This window comes from Carcharodon carcharias, chromosome 28 (genome assembly GCF_017639515.1).
Source record: "Carcharodon carcharias isolate sCarCar2 chromosome 28, sCarCar2.pri, whole genome shotgun sequence".
Lineage (NCBI taxonomy): Eukaryota > Metazoa > Chordata > Chondrichthyes > Lamniformes > Lamnidae > Carcharodon > Carcharodon carcharias.
In genome coordinates this window covers 13296245-13313604 of record NC_054494.1, presented here as the reverse complement: position 1 = coordinate 13313604, position 17360 = coordinate 13296245, and the positions used below count along the sequence as shown (strand labels likewise).

Here is a 17360-nt window from a genome sequence, read left to right as displayed (position 1 = left end):
ACCGGTATTAATACGGGAAATGATTAACAGACTGTGACAGGAAGGGATAGAAAGTACAAATCTAAGAGTAAATCCACAGATAAGGCTAGATGCTACAAAAATAATAAAAGGATAAACTAAAGGCTCTGTATCTAAACGAACGTAGCATTCAAAACCAAACAGATGAACTGATAGCTCAAATAGAAATAAACAAGTACGATCTGATAGCCATTACAGAGACATGGCTACAGAATGACAAAGATTGGGACCTAAATATTGAAGGGTATGTGACATTAGGAAGGACAAGAAGTTAGGAAAAGGTGGAGGGGTGGTTCTGTTAATTAATGATGGTATTGGCATGAGAGAGGGATGACCTAAGTTCAGGAAACCAGAATGTAGAAGCGGTTTGGGTTGAGATGAGGAAAGATAAAGGGAAGAAGTCACTTGTGGGAGTGGTATACAGGCCCCCTAATTGTAACTACACAGTAGGACAGAGTTATTAGGAAAGCTAATAGAATGTTATAATTTGTGAGGGTAATTGATTACAGGAGTAGGGATGTTATGCTTCAATTGTACAAGGCATTGGTGAGACCACATCTTAAGTAGTGTACTGTACTGGTCTCCTTATTTTAAAAATATGTAAATATGTTAGAAGCAGTTCAGAGAAGGTTTACTAGAGTAATACCAGGAGTGGGTGGGTTGTCTTATGAGGAAAGGCTGGACAGGTTAGGCTTGTGTCCACTAAAATTTAGAGTAAGAGGCGGCTTAATTGACATCTTTAAGACCCTGAGGGGTCTTGACAGGGTGGATGTGGAGAGGATGTTTCCTCTTGTGGGAGAATCTAGAACTAGGGGGTCACTCATTTAAGACAGAGATAAGGATAAATTTTTTCTCTGGTGAGGGTTGAGAGTCTTTGGAACTTTCTTCCTCAAAAGTTGGTTGGAGCGGAGTCTTTGAAAGCTTTTAGGACAGAGCTAGATAGATTCTTGGTTAACAAGGGGCTGAAAGGTTATCGGGAGTAGGCAGGAATATGGGGTTGAGGTTACACTCAGATCAGCCATGATCTTATTGAATGGTGCAGTAGGCTCAAGGGGCCAAGTGGTCTACTCCTGCTCCTAATTCGTATGTTCGTATTATTAGATAAACTCCAAGGAGGAACTCACACCGGTACAGACATAATGGGCAGAATTTTGCCGCGGCGAGCAGGGGGCAGGGTCCGCTTGCCGACATGTAAAATGATACGGGATGACGTTGGGTGGAACCCCCGACGTCATCTCGCCCCATTTAAATTTTCAGGAAGGTGGGGGCGCAGCAAAATCAGCTGTGGGCCCACCAACCTGTCAATGGCCAATTGAGGTCATTGACAAGATCATTTAAACAACTAAAGGACCTGCCCATCCAACCTTAAGGTTGGCGGGCAGGCCAGGAGCCCTGACAGCAAATAGAGAAAACAGCGGCGGGATGAGCTTTCATGCAGGGTTTTGAAAAATTTTAATAAAGTTATTCTGTAAATTATGAACATGTCCTGTCTCATGTGGCATTGTCACGAGGGGGACACGTTAGGGAATTTTTTTTATCCCCTATTTCTAATATTTTTCAAAGTGGAAGCGATCTCCGAGGCTGCACTTAGCCTCAGGGAGATGTGCGCTCTTTCATATGCAGGCGCAAAAGAGCGCACTCTCGTTTTTAGGGAATGCCCCTCGCCCTCTGCCGGACGTCACGCTGGGTGGGCCTTAATTGGCCCGCCCATGTAAAATGGCTGTGCGGCCCGCTTCGCTGGCGGGGATCGGCTCCCTGCCCGCCAGAGATTGGGTCGGGCCTGCCTGCCCAACAGGCAGAAAATTCTGTCCAATGTGCCGAATCGTTTTCATTTGTACTGAAGTATCCAAGTGCCAATGCATTGCTTCAAAAGAAAAACTCAGCAGTATCAACTTCTCCATGAAAACACAAAATCTAAGACAAGGAGGAGATACCTGAAGTGAAAGTTAGAGTTTTATACAGCGATAGCTTCAAAATTATGCAACATTATCTTGGATTGACAAGGGACAGGAGAGAGCAAAATAACTTTCTGAAAAGGGACAGGCGAGAGCAAAATAACTTTCTGAAAAGGAAAATATTTTTTCAACATCAGCAGTAAGGCATGACTTCAGATATTTGTTTTTAAAGACCCAACTGACTACTATTTTTTTTTTTTTGCACAATTTTAGTTCATATAGAAATAGGAGTGGTCCAGGTAAGCAAATTGAGACTAAAATACAACTTCAGGCCAACAGCACAAAAAATCCCACAATTCTAAAATCTCATTCACTGAAACTAAAACAATGGCTGCTGATGGGAAATGGAAATGTCATTGCCAAAGCCTATGTTTATCCCAAATACGAAAAAAAAACCTATGTCTAATACACTCGCCACACATGACGAGTCAGCCACAGATATGTGGCAAATTGACGCTCTTCACTTTTACAGCTACACAATACCTAGTTGTGTTAAGGTTGCAGCGGTGGGAATGTGCATGGGTGTCACTTGCAAGTTCTTTGTCATCTGTCCCCAATTATGCAAGGAAGAATCAACCATGTTGCTGTTAGACAGGCGTCACGTATTGGTCATAAGGTGACTATGTTTAGCAGAATATAATTCAGTTGTTGGGTATCTTGTGACCTGGAAACTGAAGGGCCACCTGCTCAATGAACCAAGAAAAATAATCCGCTGTTGTTACTTTTTGTCCCTGTTCTCTGAATGCCTCTAAAGAAGAATATATTTTGATTTGCGAGACCCACTCTGTGCAACGCTGTGGAGACAGGGCTGGCCTTTGGATGGACAGCAGGCCAATTGTTCTTGAGATTTTCTTGGGGAATCTAGTGACACGGGATGCTAAATTAAGATCTTGGTTTTGTTTAGCTGGAAGGTGGTGGCATTTTTTCGCAAAACAGTTGAGGTGCAAGAGTATGGAACAGCGCTGCATGGCTGCCAATGAGGAATGAAATGTACAATTTTGGCAAGATGGGGCATTGCAGCCACATTCAAATATATTCAGCCTTCACCTTAATTGATCTGTTGAAACAGGTAATTGAAAGGAATAGGGAGCTACTGGTGTAAAAGGAAAGGTTAGAGAAGGTTAGCCACAAGCAAAAGGTCTATTAAATGTGCGGACACACTGTTTGGAAATGGCAGGCAATAGAAGCAAATGTAGAAATTTGTAGTGTAGAAGCAAATATGTAGAAATTTGTCGATTCTTTCTCGCCGTGTTTCCTAATATATAAATTCCAAAAAAATGTAGGCAGTTTGATCTTGAAGAAACTTGTTTTTTTGAAATAAACTGGAGCACACTGTCAGACCGCAATACTTCAATTAACAGAGATAAAAGCAAAGAACTGCGGATGCTGGAAATCCAAAACAAAAACAGAAACAGAAATACCTGGAAAAAGTCAGGTCTGGCAGCATCGGCGGAGAAGTTCTGTCGAAGGGTCATGAGGACTCGAAACGTCAACTGTGCTCTTCTTCGCCGATGCTGCCAGACCTAAGTTTTTCCAGGTATTTTTGTTTCTGTTTTTGTTACTTCAATTAACAGTTTGTCACCACTGAGAGTGTATACAGCAGACTTTCTTTGTGAAACAGTTGAATTGCAAAATCCTTTTGAAGCTCTTCTCCTAACCTTGACAGTGAGTATATCAGTCTGACTGTTTAAAACCTCAAACCTATTTTCAAAAGATTGTGCATTTCTTCCATTAATATTGCAAATATTTTGTATTATCTGGCAAATATGAAGACCCGATCACCACCAGTTTGTTGAGCTCGAAGTCCCTGTTGGCAACACTGCAATAAGATGCCTCTTCAGGGAACAGGCAGTTCCAGGTTTTTACTCCCTGAGGATCACTTAGGCACATAACATTTAGGTCTTGTATGCTGTTTGTGAGATGCAATCAGTATTCCCATTAATTTGCATATCTCAAGATGAAACTTTCAGTTTTCCCTGACTGTTTTAAGCTATGTAAATAACTGAATGTTCTCTAATAGTTGGGTCCATACCTTAAGTTAAAAACTGAAGCACTTGTGCACAGGACATCTTCAATAGAGTTCTATCCTGTTCAAAGAAAATCCCATCAACCACATAACTCAAACTAATCACATTTGAAATACCAAGAATGTCTAATATCTCAGATTTTTTTTGTAGTGGCTGCATTTGTTGAATGCTTGGATACAATAAATTGCATTTACAATATACTCAATAAATTGAAAAGGTGCAATATTCTGGATTTCATTCAAAGTTTCTTATTTCAAATTATTTGATCATCTATCAATGAAACATAGTGCAAGTTAAACATTTCCCACCACACCTTTATTTATAGGGATTCCTTTCAGTAAATACTTCACATGCCTTAAGTGCTAGTCCTTCAAGCTTTCCTGCATTCCGTCGAAATGTGTCACATTTCAAGCTGCTACATTCAAATTTTATACACAGAGGGTCAAATCAAGATTCTGATCATGATGCAATCTAAAACATCAAACATCAAGCAAATAGAATCTGGTAATTGTAACACTGTCTTTTAGTTCCAGACAAACAAGATAGGGGTTCCACAACAGCATTCACTTCCTGGTAGCTTCAACTCAGGCACGTTTAGATGTGGACAAACAGCAAGGATTCAAAGGACTTTGATTAGAATGCACAGCTTAATGTAATAATACTGCAGGATAGATCAGCACATAACTATGGCAAAGTAGCTTATTTTAAACAACTCAGTTTCCACAATACATTAGTTTTACTCCCAAGAAGCTTTAGAAAAATTAAAACTATTTGCTACAAGACTCCAAAATGAATTTATTTTGTTTGTATGAACATGTGTTTAAAAAGGCCAGTTTTATCTACAAGTATAATATATGAAACAGGACCCACTTTCAATGCAAATATTTGCCTCCTTCAGTTTTCAACCAGCTTGTAATCTCAACAATAAGTATTTAAAAATAACTGTTCCATAATTACCAAGGTATCAACTATATGTCTTTCTGGAAGAATGGATAAATTCAACTGGCTTCTAATAACCAAATCTGGCATCCATTGGGCTGTAATTTGCATTACAAAGAGGCATTGCATGAAGAAAACAAACTGTGACATACATGACAATTTGCATGCATACTACTGGGTAGTAGAACTAAACATGCATTAGTCTCCATATTGTTCATGAACTTTAAAAGATCCATCATTCTTTTTTTAAAAAACTAATGCATTTTAAACTAGTATACTACCACTTCCAAACATTTCTAATTATCTCGACTCTATAGTTTAATATTTTCCTCTGAATCAAAACTCAGTTGTCCAGACTCTCAGTCACCAGTCCATTCTCTACTGCACTTCAAATGGTCCGTGCAATCCTTCCTGACATCACCATCAGTCATCTCCTAAAAGCTTGCATTACTTCCTACTCTCACTTTTCAGCATCATCTGAAAACTACTAAGATAGCCTCGAGAGATGTTTGAACAGCTCTTAAAGTACTTTGAATTTTTAAACTTAATAGAATCCTTTGCATGGACTTGTTATGTGTATATTAGGCACATTTCAAGAAATAATGGACTGGGTTGAAAGCTAAACCCGCAACGGATGCAAATTACTGCTATTATTTAACGATCAAAAATATGTTGAACCCCTTTAGTGAAGTTAAAGTTAAATTCTCACAGCTTAAAAATATTAATTGCTACCCATGTGTTAACTAATGGTCATTTGGTAGTACAGAACTTGAGTACTGCTGAAGAAAGACATTTTGTCAAAGCTTTTCATCTTGTACTCATTGGGACAATCACAAGAAAGCCAATGTCAGGGGAAGCAATAACTTTATATTGTATGAGAAAAGAGTGCTGGTTGGTTGGCAAATAGAGTCTGAATGGTAGAGGCATTGCCATGGAGAATGCACCAGTTAACGGTGACTGACAAGCATTGTTTAATCTTTAAACCAGGCAGCTTGACTCTGGATTGGTCAAGGCACTGCCCTGAGGAATGAACCAGTGAATGGCTGTCACTTACTTTGTTTAGCTGCAACAGGCGCAATGTGTGTACATGATCTTCTGTCTGAAAAGAACAGGGCTCTGTGTATTAATATATGTACTAGAAGCTACAACTTTGCAAGGACTGCTTAAAGTGATCCTCTGACAACCTATAGAACGCTCAAGTTATTGTCAGAAGAAGCATTTTTGGTTGTCCATTATAGGGCCAGGAGTTTGTCTGTGGTAGCTAACCTTAGCACCAGGAGCAGAGCAGTGGATAGGACTGTTGCAAAAAAGAATTGGGGCAGAAAAGCAGCACATTCAAAATTCAGAACAGCAATTACCAGTCTAATTTAGGGATATTCAATTATTTGATAGATTATCGGTTCCAATTAAACATAAAATAGGATATCCAAATGTACAATGAAACATTGTATATAATGTGTCTCTCTGAAATCAATATCCACACATAATCAGTGTACGGTCTACAGGCTGCACTCCAGCAATTCACCAACATTATAGCATTCCTCCCCTGTAATCTCCATCACCGTGGACAAGAAAGAAACAGCAATGTTGTGAGAACACCATCTCCAAGTTTTCCTCTAAGTCATACACCGGCCTGGGTTGGACATGTTTGTCCGTTCCTTCATTGTGACTGGGTCAATATTCTGGAATTCCCTACCTAACACCACTGTAGAAGCACCATTAGCACAAGGACTGCAGCAGCTCAATTTATCCTATGAACAATTAGGGGTGGACAATAAATGTAGCCTTGGCAGCATCGGCCACATCCTGCAAACAAAAGTCACATAACAATTCAAAATTGCACACAGCATCCCTGATTTTCTTTGTATTGATAGTTTTGAAAATAATCACTACTGATGAATATTAATTGGGACCAGAACTGTATTCCTGAATAGTAAAAAAAAATAAGCCAAATAGCTGTTCACTGCTGTCCACTTTATTGCATTTTCCAATATCTTCAGTGCAATATCCTTAATTTTATGATTCATTTCTATTACAGAATCCCATTCAATGCAATTATGCCAATTTCTGTTTTTGCTCTATCTGCTATATCTGATTATACTCGGGATAGATTAAGCAATGGTAGAACTGCACACACACAAAGGACCTTGTCCAACATCTGGACAGACTGGCTGAGAGCTCATAACCAGAGTCAAGACGTTCATTAGCCTCAAGCAGTGCAAATTGCTTTGTTCTCGGATGCATTTCAACAAAAGGTGACAAGTAACATCTTCACTCAAACTGAATTCAGTGCTTCTAATAACATGGATCATTTTTGCAATATGATCATCTGCTATAGTATTCTTGCAGTCACAGGCAAGCCTGCACTTTAATGGTGCTTATCATATAATCTCAGCTGACTATGGTCCTTATGAAGCCTATTGCAACATTCAGTCCATTCCTTCAGTCAGGAAAGGGTTAATCAGACAGTCTTGAATTCTGCAGTGAAACTGCTACTTATTTCTCTTCATATTGTTGTACCAGTAACCTATTGTTTACCCTGTTGACCGAGGACGTAGAAGTCAATTTAGATGCAATAGTCACTGAAGTGTTGAATTAATATGAAGATTAAGGCAGCAGTAAGTTTAGCCAATAAACATAATAGTATTCCAATGCATGTATTTCTGAGATCTTTAATTTGATAAATTCTGCAGAAGGGATTACAACATAATTTTCCAAAGGAGATTGGAATGGAATGGTGCAGATTTCTAATTGGAAATTTTCATTAATAGAATAGCAACAGGAGTGAAACAATTGATAAGGTAAAAAATTAAAAGGAAAAGACTTTTTAAGGGACAAGCTCATTAACATTATGGAATTGTTTTAGGTAATGCAGAAAAATCCGAATTGCCACTCAAAGATTTAAAAAGTGGATGTTAGGACTTTAGAGTTTGATGAAGGTCTGTGTCATAAGTACTGGCTGTTAAGTGTAAGTTTAATTATTGTATGCTTAATAAATCTTCAACCTCTGACATTTAATATTATGAAACCTATTAATTTGAGGAGTAAATTATCCCTCCTCTAAAACTAAGTTTCGGGACCCATTAACTGCTTTTGTGGCTTTCTGTCTTGAGCTCAATCCCTTGGTTTCAAATCCCTGCATGATCTTGCTCCTTCCTACCTGTGTCGCCTTCTCTTGCTCCACAAACCTTCAAGATTTCTGCACTCCTCCAATTCTGGCCTCTAGAACATCCTTGATTCTAATCACTCTAACATTGGCAGCCGTGTTTTCAGCTACTTTGGCCCTAAACTCTGGAATTCCCTCGTCAAACCTCAGCCTCTCTCTCTCTCTCAGGTTTTAAGGAGTAGGTTAAAAGATATCAATTTGACCAAGCTTTTGGTCATCTGTTCCAATTTCTACTTCTGTGGTTCAGTGTGAATGTCAAAAATGCTGTTAATGATGATGCTCCTTAAACACTTTGTAAAATGCGCTATAAGATGTTGTTGGTCCTAGATTCTAACATGCACGTCATTCAATTGATATTAATGGGTTGGAGACTTTAAAATATTGCAGAAGACATCAGATACATTTTTATTACTGCATGCATCAGTATCCATGTCAGGATGATATAATAATGTTATCGGAAAGTTCAAATATGTTGCCTTAATATGTAGAAGTTTAGAATGTAACGTGTAAAAGAACATTTGCATTTTCAAATAAACCAGGCTAGATTGTTTTCAAAGGAGGGGTGAAATGTGTCACCTAGCCAGGTGAAGTTCAGAAACAATTTGTTTATTTTTCCCAAAGATTACTGGTAAAATTGGTACTATGATAACTTTTTATTATCAGGGAGGTAAAGTCCAAAGACATAATGAAACAATGGAAATTTGAATTCAAAGGGAAAAACATGTATAAAGAGAGAAGGCTGTGTGTAAAGGCAAGCATTTTAAGATCTAACAAGTGTGAAAAGCCTTCAGCATCTGCGCCTCGAGCTACTGTCTACAATCAACTGAAGTTAAGGAAACTCACTTCAAATTGGATTGTTTAGGCTATCATGTTTCTTTGCCTGGGTCTTTTAAAATCTGTGTCTTACTGTTGCCTTAATGAAAGCGTAACTGGGAGTTAGATTAATTAGGGGATTTAGAAGTTATCATAGTAGCAATTTGTAGGTCTATGTATGTATTTAAAATCATTTTTTCTATTAATAAAGATTTAATTTCGTTTGGTAAGAAACCTATAAGACTCGATGGTCTTATTACTACTGAATTCAAGGCTGGCATCTCGAAATTTATACAAATTGCAAAACAAGTTGTGGCAGTTGTTTCAAGTTTCCCTTTGGGATTTGAGCAGCTCAGGATTTACCACTGGCTGTGTCATAACAATCCAATAGGATAGATTCTTCGTTCTGTTGACCTATCATCCCTTGAGAGCTGTCAACAGAATAGTTTTTAAAAACCTGAATGACCTTATTGAATGAAACACCTGCACGTTACCAGTTCTCGTAGCTGAGACAAAACAACTCTACCGATTACACTACACAAAGCACACCCAAAGTTCAAGTATCGAGAAAAGACATTTTTTTAAGGTGTACTTTTGCATTTGATATTGGAATGGGCATTACATGTCCCAAACTTTCACCTTGTAATTTCCTTATATTGTACAATTTTTCTATCTGTGTGGAAGGTCTGAAATACCAACTTCATGCAGCCATTTTCAGTAGAAAGAGGTTCCACATAGATCCATAAGAGCAGACTGTGTCTTTTTGGTTTTTCATTCTGTTCCAAAGCAAAAAATTCAGTGCTGTTACTGAATGGTCCTGTTTCAATACTCCTGATAAAGACTGGATGTCAAGCTGCATACAAAATATTATTGCTGGAAATACACAGCTGAGCTACAGCTCTGTGAAAGCAAATGTCCACCATCTCCTCTGCTTTTTGGGGGGAGAAGATGTTATGGCTCAGTTTTCACCAATGGACCCTATAAGCTGTGCATGTGTGCAACCAGGCAACAATCATGCAGGTACCATGCAGGCCCAAGTTATCCCTTTTAATATACCAAGGGGCACATCAGTCCAAAAAAAAAATCAAGGTACTGTGCATTGAAATAAACAGGCCATGCGCAACAAAGTTAGATCAAAGGGATCCTTTGTGATGACATGATTTTCAATATCTGATCTACAACCAAACTCTAAATTATTTGTATGTGCAAACACTTGGATAATATAGCTCTTGACAAATCTAGTTGAGAAAATAGATTCATAACACCTGATCAATGCCAAGTAAAAACCATGTGGTTTAAGATTTTTGTCTTTTCATTAGTAGTTCTATGTGCTTATATAGTATATTAGCTATTCATGAAAATAAGTATAGTGTGAGTCCATAAAGTGGCCGTCAAGCAAGTCACTTCTTGGGATTGCAGACATCAACCAAAAATTGCAGAGCACTTTCGCTTTATTGTACAAAAGGCATTAAATGCTACAATAAAACAGCTGGTATTAAACATTTTCCAAACCACTACAAGTAAAATTGGCAGCAACCAAGGTGGATAAAGGGGAACTATATGTAGTGCATTGGGATTTCCAAAAGGCATTCGATAAAGTGCCACATCAAAGGTTACTGCACAAGGTAAAGGCATATGATGTTGAGGGTGATATATAAGCATGGCAGGAGGATTTGCTAATTAACAGGAAACCAACTGTCGGGATAAATGGGTCATTTTCAGATTGGGAAACTAATTAGTGGAGTGCCACAGGGATCAGTACTGGGGCCTCAACAATTTACGATCTATATTGATGACTTGGATGAAGGGACAGATTGTATTGTAGCCAAATTTGCTGATGATACAAAGATAGGTAGGGAAGCAAGTTGTGAGGAGACGACAAAAGGATATAAATAGGTAATGAGAGTGGGCAGAAATGTGGCAGATGAGAGTATAATGTGGGAAAATGTGAGGTTCTCCACTTTGGCAGGAAGAATAAAAAAGCAAAGTATTATTTAAAAAGGAGAAAGACAGCAGAATACAGTACAGAGGGACCTGGGTGTCCTTGTACATGAATCACAAAAAGTTAGCATGCAGATACAGCAAGTAATTAGGAAGGCAAATGGAACGACCTTTATTCCAAGGGGATGAAGTATAAAAGTAGGGAAGTCTTATTACAATCATTCAGGGCATTGGTGAGACTGTACATAAAGTACTGTGTACAGTTTTGGTCTCCTTACTTAAGGAAGGATATGCTTGCTTCAGGAGGAGTTCAGAGAAGGTTCATTAGGCTGATTCCAGGGATGAGAGGTTTACCTTATGAGGAAAGATTGAGCCTATATTCGTGGATGTTTAAAGAATGAGAGCTGATCTTATTGAAACATAGGATTCTGAGGGGGGTGCTTAGACGGGTAGATGTTGAGATGATGTTTCTTCCCGTGGGGGAATATAGAACTAACGGGTACAGTTCAAATATAAGGGGTCTCCCATTTAAGACACAGGTGAAGAGGAATTTATCTCAGAGGGTCGTTAGTCTTTGGAATTCTCTTCCCCAGAGACAGTGGAGGCTGGGTCATTGAATATATTTAAGGCTCAATTAGACAGATTTTTGATTGACAAGGGAGTTAAGGGTTATTGGCGGTGGCGGGGGGGGGGGGGGGGGGTTGCAGGATAGTGGAGATAAGGCCACAATCAGATCAGCCATGACCTTATTGAATAGTGCAGCAGGTTCAATGGGCTGAATGGCCTACTCCTCCTATTTCTTACGATCTTACGAAATGTGATACAGTCAGTCAGTCTTACCTGACGTGAGAAAAAAATTGAGCGATTTGCACATTCCACACTGGACTTTGAAGCACAAACATAAGTAATCTTCTACGCCTGAAGTCCTAAGAACCAAATGAACTGAAGAAAATTCATAAAACCTGCAGAAAGAAAGAGTTTTTTGTTATAAATAGGCATTTTGATTAAGTGACTGCACTGAGATCTGGTAAGTGAGAGAGTTTAAGGGTTAATTTCTATCTAAAGTCTAGTTTTTTCTTCAATTTAACAATTGTTTAAAAATAATTCTTAAGAGAAGTCAAGTTTTATTCCAGACTTAAAGCAGTGGTATACAAGCTGTGACAGCAGCTGCAGCTAGTTAATTAGGTAGCTAGCTTAAACTAGTTTTCAGAAGCTTGAATCAGTTGTTTTTCAGGAAGCATAAACACAGACCTTTCTCAGTGCTGCTTTGGGTGCACAGGGTGTGCGCATATGTGTGAGAGTGAGTTTGGGAAGGAAGGTGCTCCTTTTTCTACTTTTCATCCTCCAGTAGCTGGTTGTTACTTTAGTGTAGGGCAAGAAGCTGACTGGTGAATAACTGGTAAATTATTCTAATTGTAATAAATAGTTTTTTTAAAATTATGGTACGGCAGGACAGCTTGGCTGAGTGGAATGTACATTCTGCGGTATATGGGAAGTCATATGTTCTGGACGAACATATAGGCAGGAAGTGTCAACAGCTGTAGAAGCCCGAGCTCTGGGTTTCGGAACTCAAGCAGCAGCTGGAGTCATTATTGTGTATTCACGAGGCTGAGAACTGTGTGGATAGCACTGTTAGGGAGGTGGTCACATTGCAGGTTAGGAAAGTGAGGGAATGGGTGGCCTTGGCAGGTTGGGTAGTTCAGCTGCACAGGAAGGAAGGAAGAAGAGTGGAAGAGCAATAGTGACAGGGGATTTGATAGGGGATCAAACAGGCCTTTCTGTGGCAGTAAATGTGACTCCAAGATGGTGTGATGCCTCCCTGGTGTCAGAGTCAAGATGTCATGGAGCAGTAGTAGGAAAATGCCAGAATCTATTATAAAGAATGTGATAAATGGGATACTCATAATGATGATCTGTTTGGGCATAATCAACATGGAGTTATGAATGGGAAATCATGTTTGGCAAGCCTGTTGGGGTTTTTTGAGGATGTAACTAACAGAATTGATAAAGGGGACAAAAACAAAAATAGCTGGAAAAACTCAGCAGGTCTGACAGCATCTGTGGAGAGGAACACAGTTAACGTTTCGAGTCCGAATGTCTCTTCATCAGAAGCCATTTGGACTCGAAACGTTAACTGTGTTCCTCTCCGCAGATGCTGTCAGACCTGTTGAGTTTTTCCAGCTATTTTTGTTTTAGATTTACAGCATCCGTAGTAGTTTGCTTTTATCATATTGATAAAGGGGAGTTGATGGACATTGATTTTCAGAAGGCTTTTCATGAACTCTCCCGCAGGAGGTTGGTCAGAAAAATTAAAGCACATGGGATAGGACGTAATTTACTAGCATGGATTAAGCATTGGCAACAGGCAGAAAACACTAGGAATAAGCAGGTCATTCTCATGTTGGAAGGCTGTGACTAGTGGGGTACTGCAAAGATCAGTACTTGGGTCCCAGCTGTTCAGCATATATATCAATGATTTAGATGTGGGGACCAAATGTAATATTTCCAAGTACATGGATGACACAAAGCTGGATGGGAATGTGTGTTGAGAGGAAGATGCAAAGCGGCTTCAAGAGAATTTGGACAAGTAGGCAAGAACATGGCAGGTGGAATATAATGTGGAAAAGAGTGAGGTTTTCCACTTTGGTCAGAGGAACAGATATGTAACGTATTTCTTAAATACGTAGGAGATTAGAAAGTGTAGATGTGCAAAGGGACCTGGGTGTCCTCGTAAATAAGTCACTGAAAGCTAACATACAGGTGCAGCGAGCAGTTGGGAAGGCTAATGGTATGTTAGCCTTTATCATAAGAGGATTTGAGTACAGGAGTAGCAACGTCTTGCTTCAATTGTATAGAACCTTGGAGTACTGTGTGCAGTTTTGGTCCCCTTACCTTAAGAAGGATGTAATTGCCATAGGAGGAGTGCAACAAAGGTTCACCAGACTTGTTCCTAGGATGGCAGGACAGTCCTATGAAGAGAGACTGGGGAAACTGGGCCTGTGTTCTCTAGAGTTTTGAAGAATGAGAGGTGATCTCATTGAAACCTGCAATATACTTAAAGAGATAGACAGGGCAGATGTAGGCAAGATGTTTCTCCTGGTTGGGGAGTCTAGAAATAGGGCACACCATTTCAAAATAAGGGGTAAGGCACTTAGAACTGAGATGAGGAGAATTTTTTTTACTCAGAGGATTGTGAATCTTTGGGATTCTCTACCCCAGAGGGCTGTGGAAGCTCAGTCATTGAGTATGTTTAAAGCAGAGATTGACAGACTTCTATATACCATTGACATAAAGGGATATGGGGTTAGTGTAGGGGAAAAAGGAATTGAAGTGGATGAATTGTATTGAACGGCTGATGAGGCTTGCTAGGCTCCTACTCCTGCTCCAATGTTCCTATGACTTGTTAAAATTAACACAAGAAATAAGCGTAGATCATATGGTCCCTCAAGCCTGGTCCGCCATTCATTAATAATCACGGTTGATCTTCTGCCTTAACTCCACTTTCCTGCCCACCTCCCATATCTCTCGATACCTTGAGAGATCAAAAATCCATCTATCCATATACTCAACTGTGGAGCATCCACAACCCTCTGGGTTAAAGAATTGCAAAGATTCACAACCCTCTCTGCGAAATTATGGGCAGAAGTTGTATTATGTACATATACAAATGTCTGTATCAATTAATGTTGAAGAGATGCAAGACTGGATAAAAATGTTCTTAGTTTGCTCATACCGTTCTCTTCCTCCCATAATCACCAGTGCAGCTTTAGGGATCACTGGTCTGAATTCCATTCTTCAAATTTAGAGGAAACTGTACCATTTTACAAACACATCACAAATGGATCTCTACTGGAAACATTAACCTGTCTCTTCATCAGATGTCAACAGCAGTCCTACTTCAAATGTACAATATTTTCAACTGGTACTTGACTGTTTTAGTTTTAAGTTTTTGATTCATAAATCGCATACATCCAACCTTATTCAAATTTTGACTCATGTTTCGGAGAGATTAACCAACTTGCTGGGTATCCTTTTTTCCTTGAAAATTGAGCAAATTTTATAATTGCAAGAAGTGTCAAGTGCAATTAGTTTTGAGGAAATGAAGCTAAAACAAACCCAATCATGTTTTCATCATGATGTCACATTGGTCATACAGGATGCAGTTCAACATAATTGTATATTAAAAACAAGAAAGGTGCTAAGATAAACCAATGGGACAACTCTCTTGCCTTCATGTTACTAATCCCATCTCCAGGTCTTATCCTTTATATCCATGGACATTATTTTGAAAAATAAATCTTCCATTGAATATATCAAAAGCCTTTGGAAATTCTTATACATATGGCTTTGTCCAGTCACTCTTAACATGCCAGTCCCTTAAACAACGTTGAAGTTGATCAGGAAAAGCTGTGCTGGCCACCATCTATTTTCATATAGACGTTCTTCTGTTATGCCTGATGATGGAGATCAGGTGAATGAGACTGTATGGTATGACATTGTTGCAATTTTTGAAACCTCTTCAGAATCTGTCGACTCTCAAATAGTACTTCACCAAAACTCTTTCTTGGTCTCTTAAGTACCCTGGGTATGGTTTACTTGCTTTAGGGAGGAAATTGTTTTTCAATTCCATCAGAATCTTTCCTTCAATATCAAAATCTCACTGCACACATACTTTTATACTTAATGAGATATTGTTAATATCTATCCTAGTAAAATATTCAACAATTAGTCCTCTGGCATGTTAAGGTGACCAGATTTTCAAAGTCAAAACTGGTACACACTGAATAGCCTTGGGAAGGCGAGGCTCTGCAATGATGGACACATTGGGTAGCCAATGGCTAGAGTCTGGGGGAGGGGCAGTTGGAGGTAGATCATGTGATTACATCTCCTGGAATACATCCAGCCAGAGTTGGCAACCCTATTCAGGCACCCAATTACAGTTGCAAACCACAGATTTTTGCTTCAGTGACATTTCTGCCTAGTTTTTTTTCCCCAAAGAAACTGAACCAAGGCTTCATTTGTCACATGATCCCAGCTAGAATGCTCTATTCCACTCTAGCTTTACTGTGCAATCTCCATTTAAAAGCTTAGTTTATTTTCATTTGCAGACTGGGTTTTAACAATAGTGGTCTTCAGCCAGAAGCTGCATTTTAAACTAGCAAACATATCTCAAGTATGGAAGATTTTGTTTGCACCTAGAACCATAAGCTGGAAAGCATACGTTCTTTCAGTGAAGTGTGGTTGAACATGCCACCACTCAATCGAACTTGCCTGCCAGCTTCCTCAGCACTGACTGGTAGTTTACTTCAGTCATGCCGCTATCTGACTACCTCTACAAGTGTGGCTTGTGGTTGGCAGACACCATCATTAATCTTCTGTTTTCATCCAGAAGCTGATTCCCTCCTGGCTCTGGATGCTGGTGAGGAGGATTACTGGGCATTTGGGACCGCTTGGCACAGCCGCACAATGGTCAACGAATGGACACTATTTCAATTCCTAGGGAGCAGCGCAAAAGGTCTTTTTGGGGGGTTTTTGACAATAAATGGAACGCAAGGGGCAGGTTCAGGGGAGGGAACTCAGCGGTGCTGAAAACTAGGACATTTGAACAATTTGGAGAAAACTGTCAGGACATTTAGTGAAAAACCAGAATCTTGGTCATCTAATACCCATCTCTTTATGCACATTTTTCAATTCCATATGGGTCCTTTTAAGGTTTCAATTTCCTTCCTGACTTCAGCATGCCACTATCACTTTGCCTACATTTTTTCTGCCAACTCTTGATAGCTATAAATGCAGTGCTAAGGCTGATTGGAATTTTGGAACTCTAAAGTTGCTGGGAATGGCTGACAGCTTCATTGATTCTGCCCTGTAGGCAAGACTTAGCTACTGAGTAACTTCACCCCAAGACTAATTTCTGTTGCCCGCATATGCATGCTTATAGCAATCTCTGAAGTGGTATTGCTGATCCTCCTTGTAGGAGGCGCTAGACATGTTACTGTATAAACTATAAAATTTTCCTGGGGAGGTAGTAGAACCCAGAACCATCATGGTCAGTGGAATCCTGCAGACAAAGTGATTTTCTTTTTCCTTTCCGGGTGCTTTCTGGAGAGTGTTTTTGTTTCATATCTGCCATTTTTTTAAGCCCTAACCTGCCACGAGCCCAAGGCAAATTTGGCAAGTAGCAGCATCTTGTACTGGAGAAATGTTAATTGAACAATTTCCATTTCCATCTGCAAGAGAATGGATTGCAGTATATCAAGTATGTCTTTGTCTTCTGCCATCTTCTTGTTAACTTAATTTTCTGTAATTACAGGTCTGTGCACTGCTTTTGTCTGGTTTGGCCCTCAATACTGGAGATCAAATCTAGCCAACTCTCTTTCTCCCAACAAAAGCATGCCCAGCTGGCTGACAAAGACACTCTGGTGAATGCAACATTTCTAATACCCACCTGAAAACCAAAGACAGCTATGAGAATGGAGTGTTTTTCTCTCTCTCTGCAGG

At 39.5% G+C, this 17360-nt stretch overlaps 1 protein-coding gene across 3 annotated transcripts in view; it reads right to left on the bottom strand.

Moving 5' to 3' along the window:
• bmpr1aa (bone morphogenetic protein receptor, type IAa) overlaps positions 1-17360 on the bottom strand; it is a 270009-nt gene that overhangs the window by 122201 nt on the left and 130448 nt on the right. The window contains exons 2-3 of one of the 3 annotated variants that reach the window (XM_041176181.1): positions 11700-11821; positions 9558-9694 (exon numbers count right to left, since the gene is read on the bottom strand). The gene's annotated coding sequence lies outside the window, so the exon portion shown is untranslated. The remainder of the gene's footprint in view (positions 1-9557; positions 9695-11699; positions 11822-17360) is intronic. The other 2 variants (XM_041176184.1, XM_041176182.1) reach the window with 2 other exon arrangements.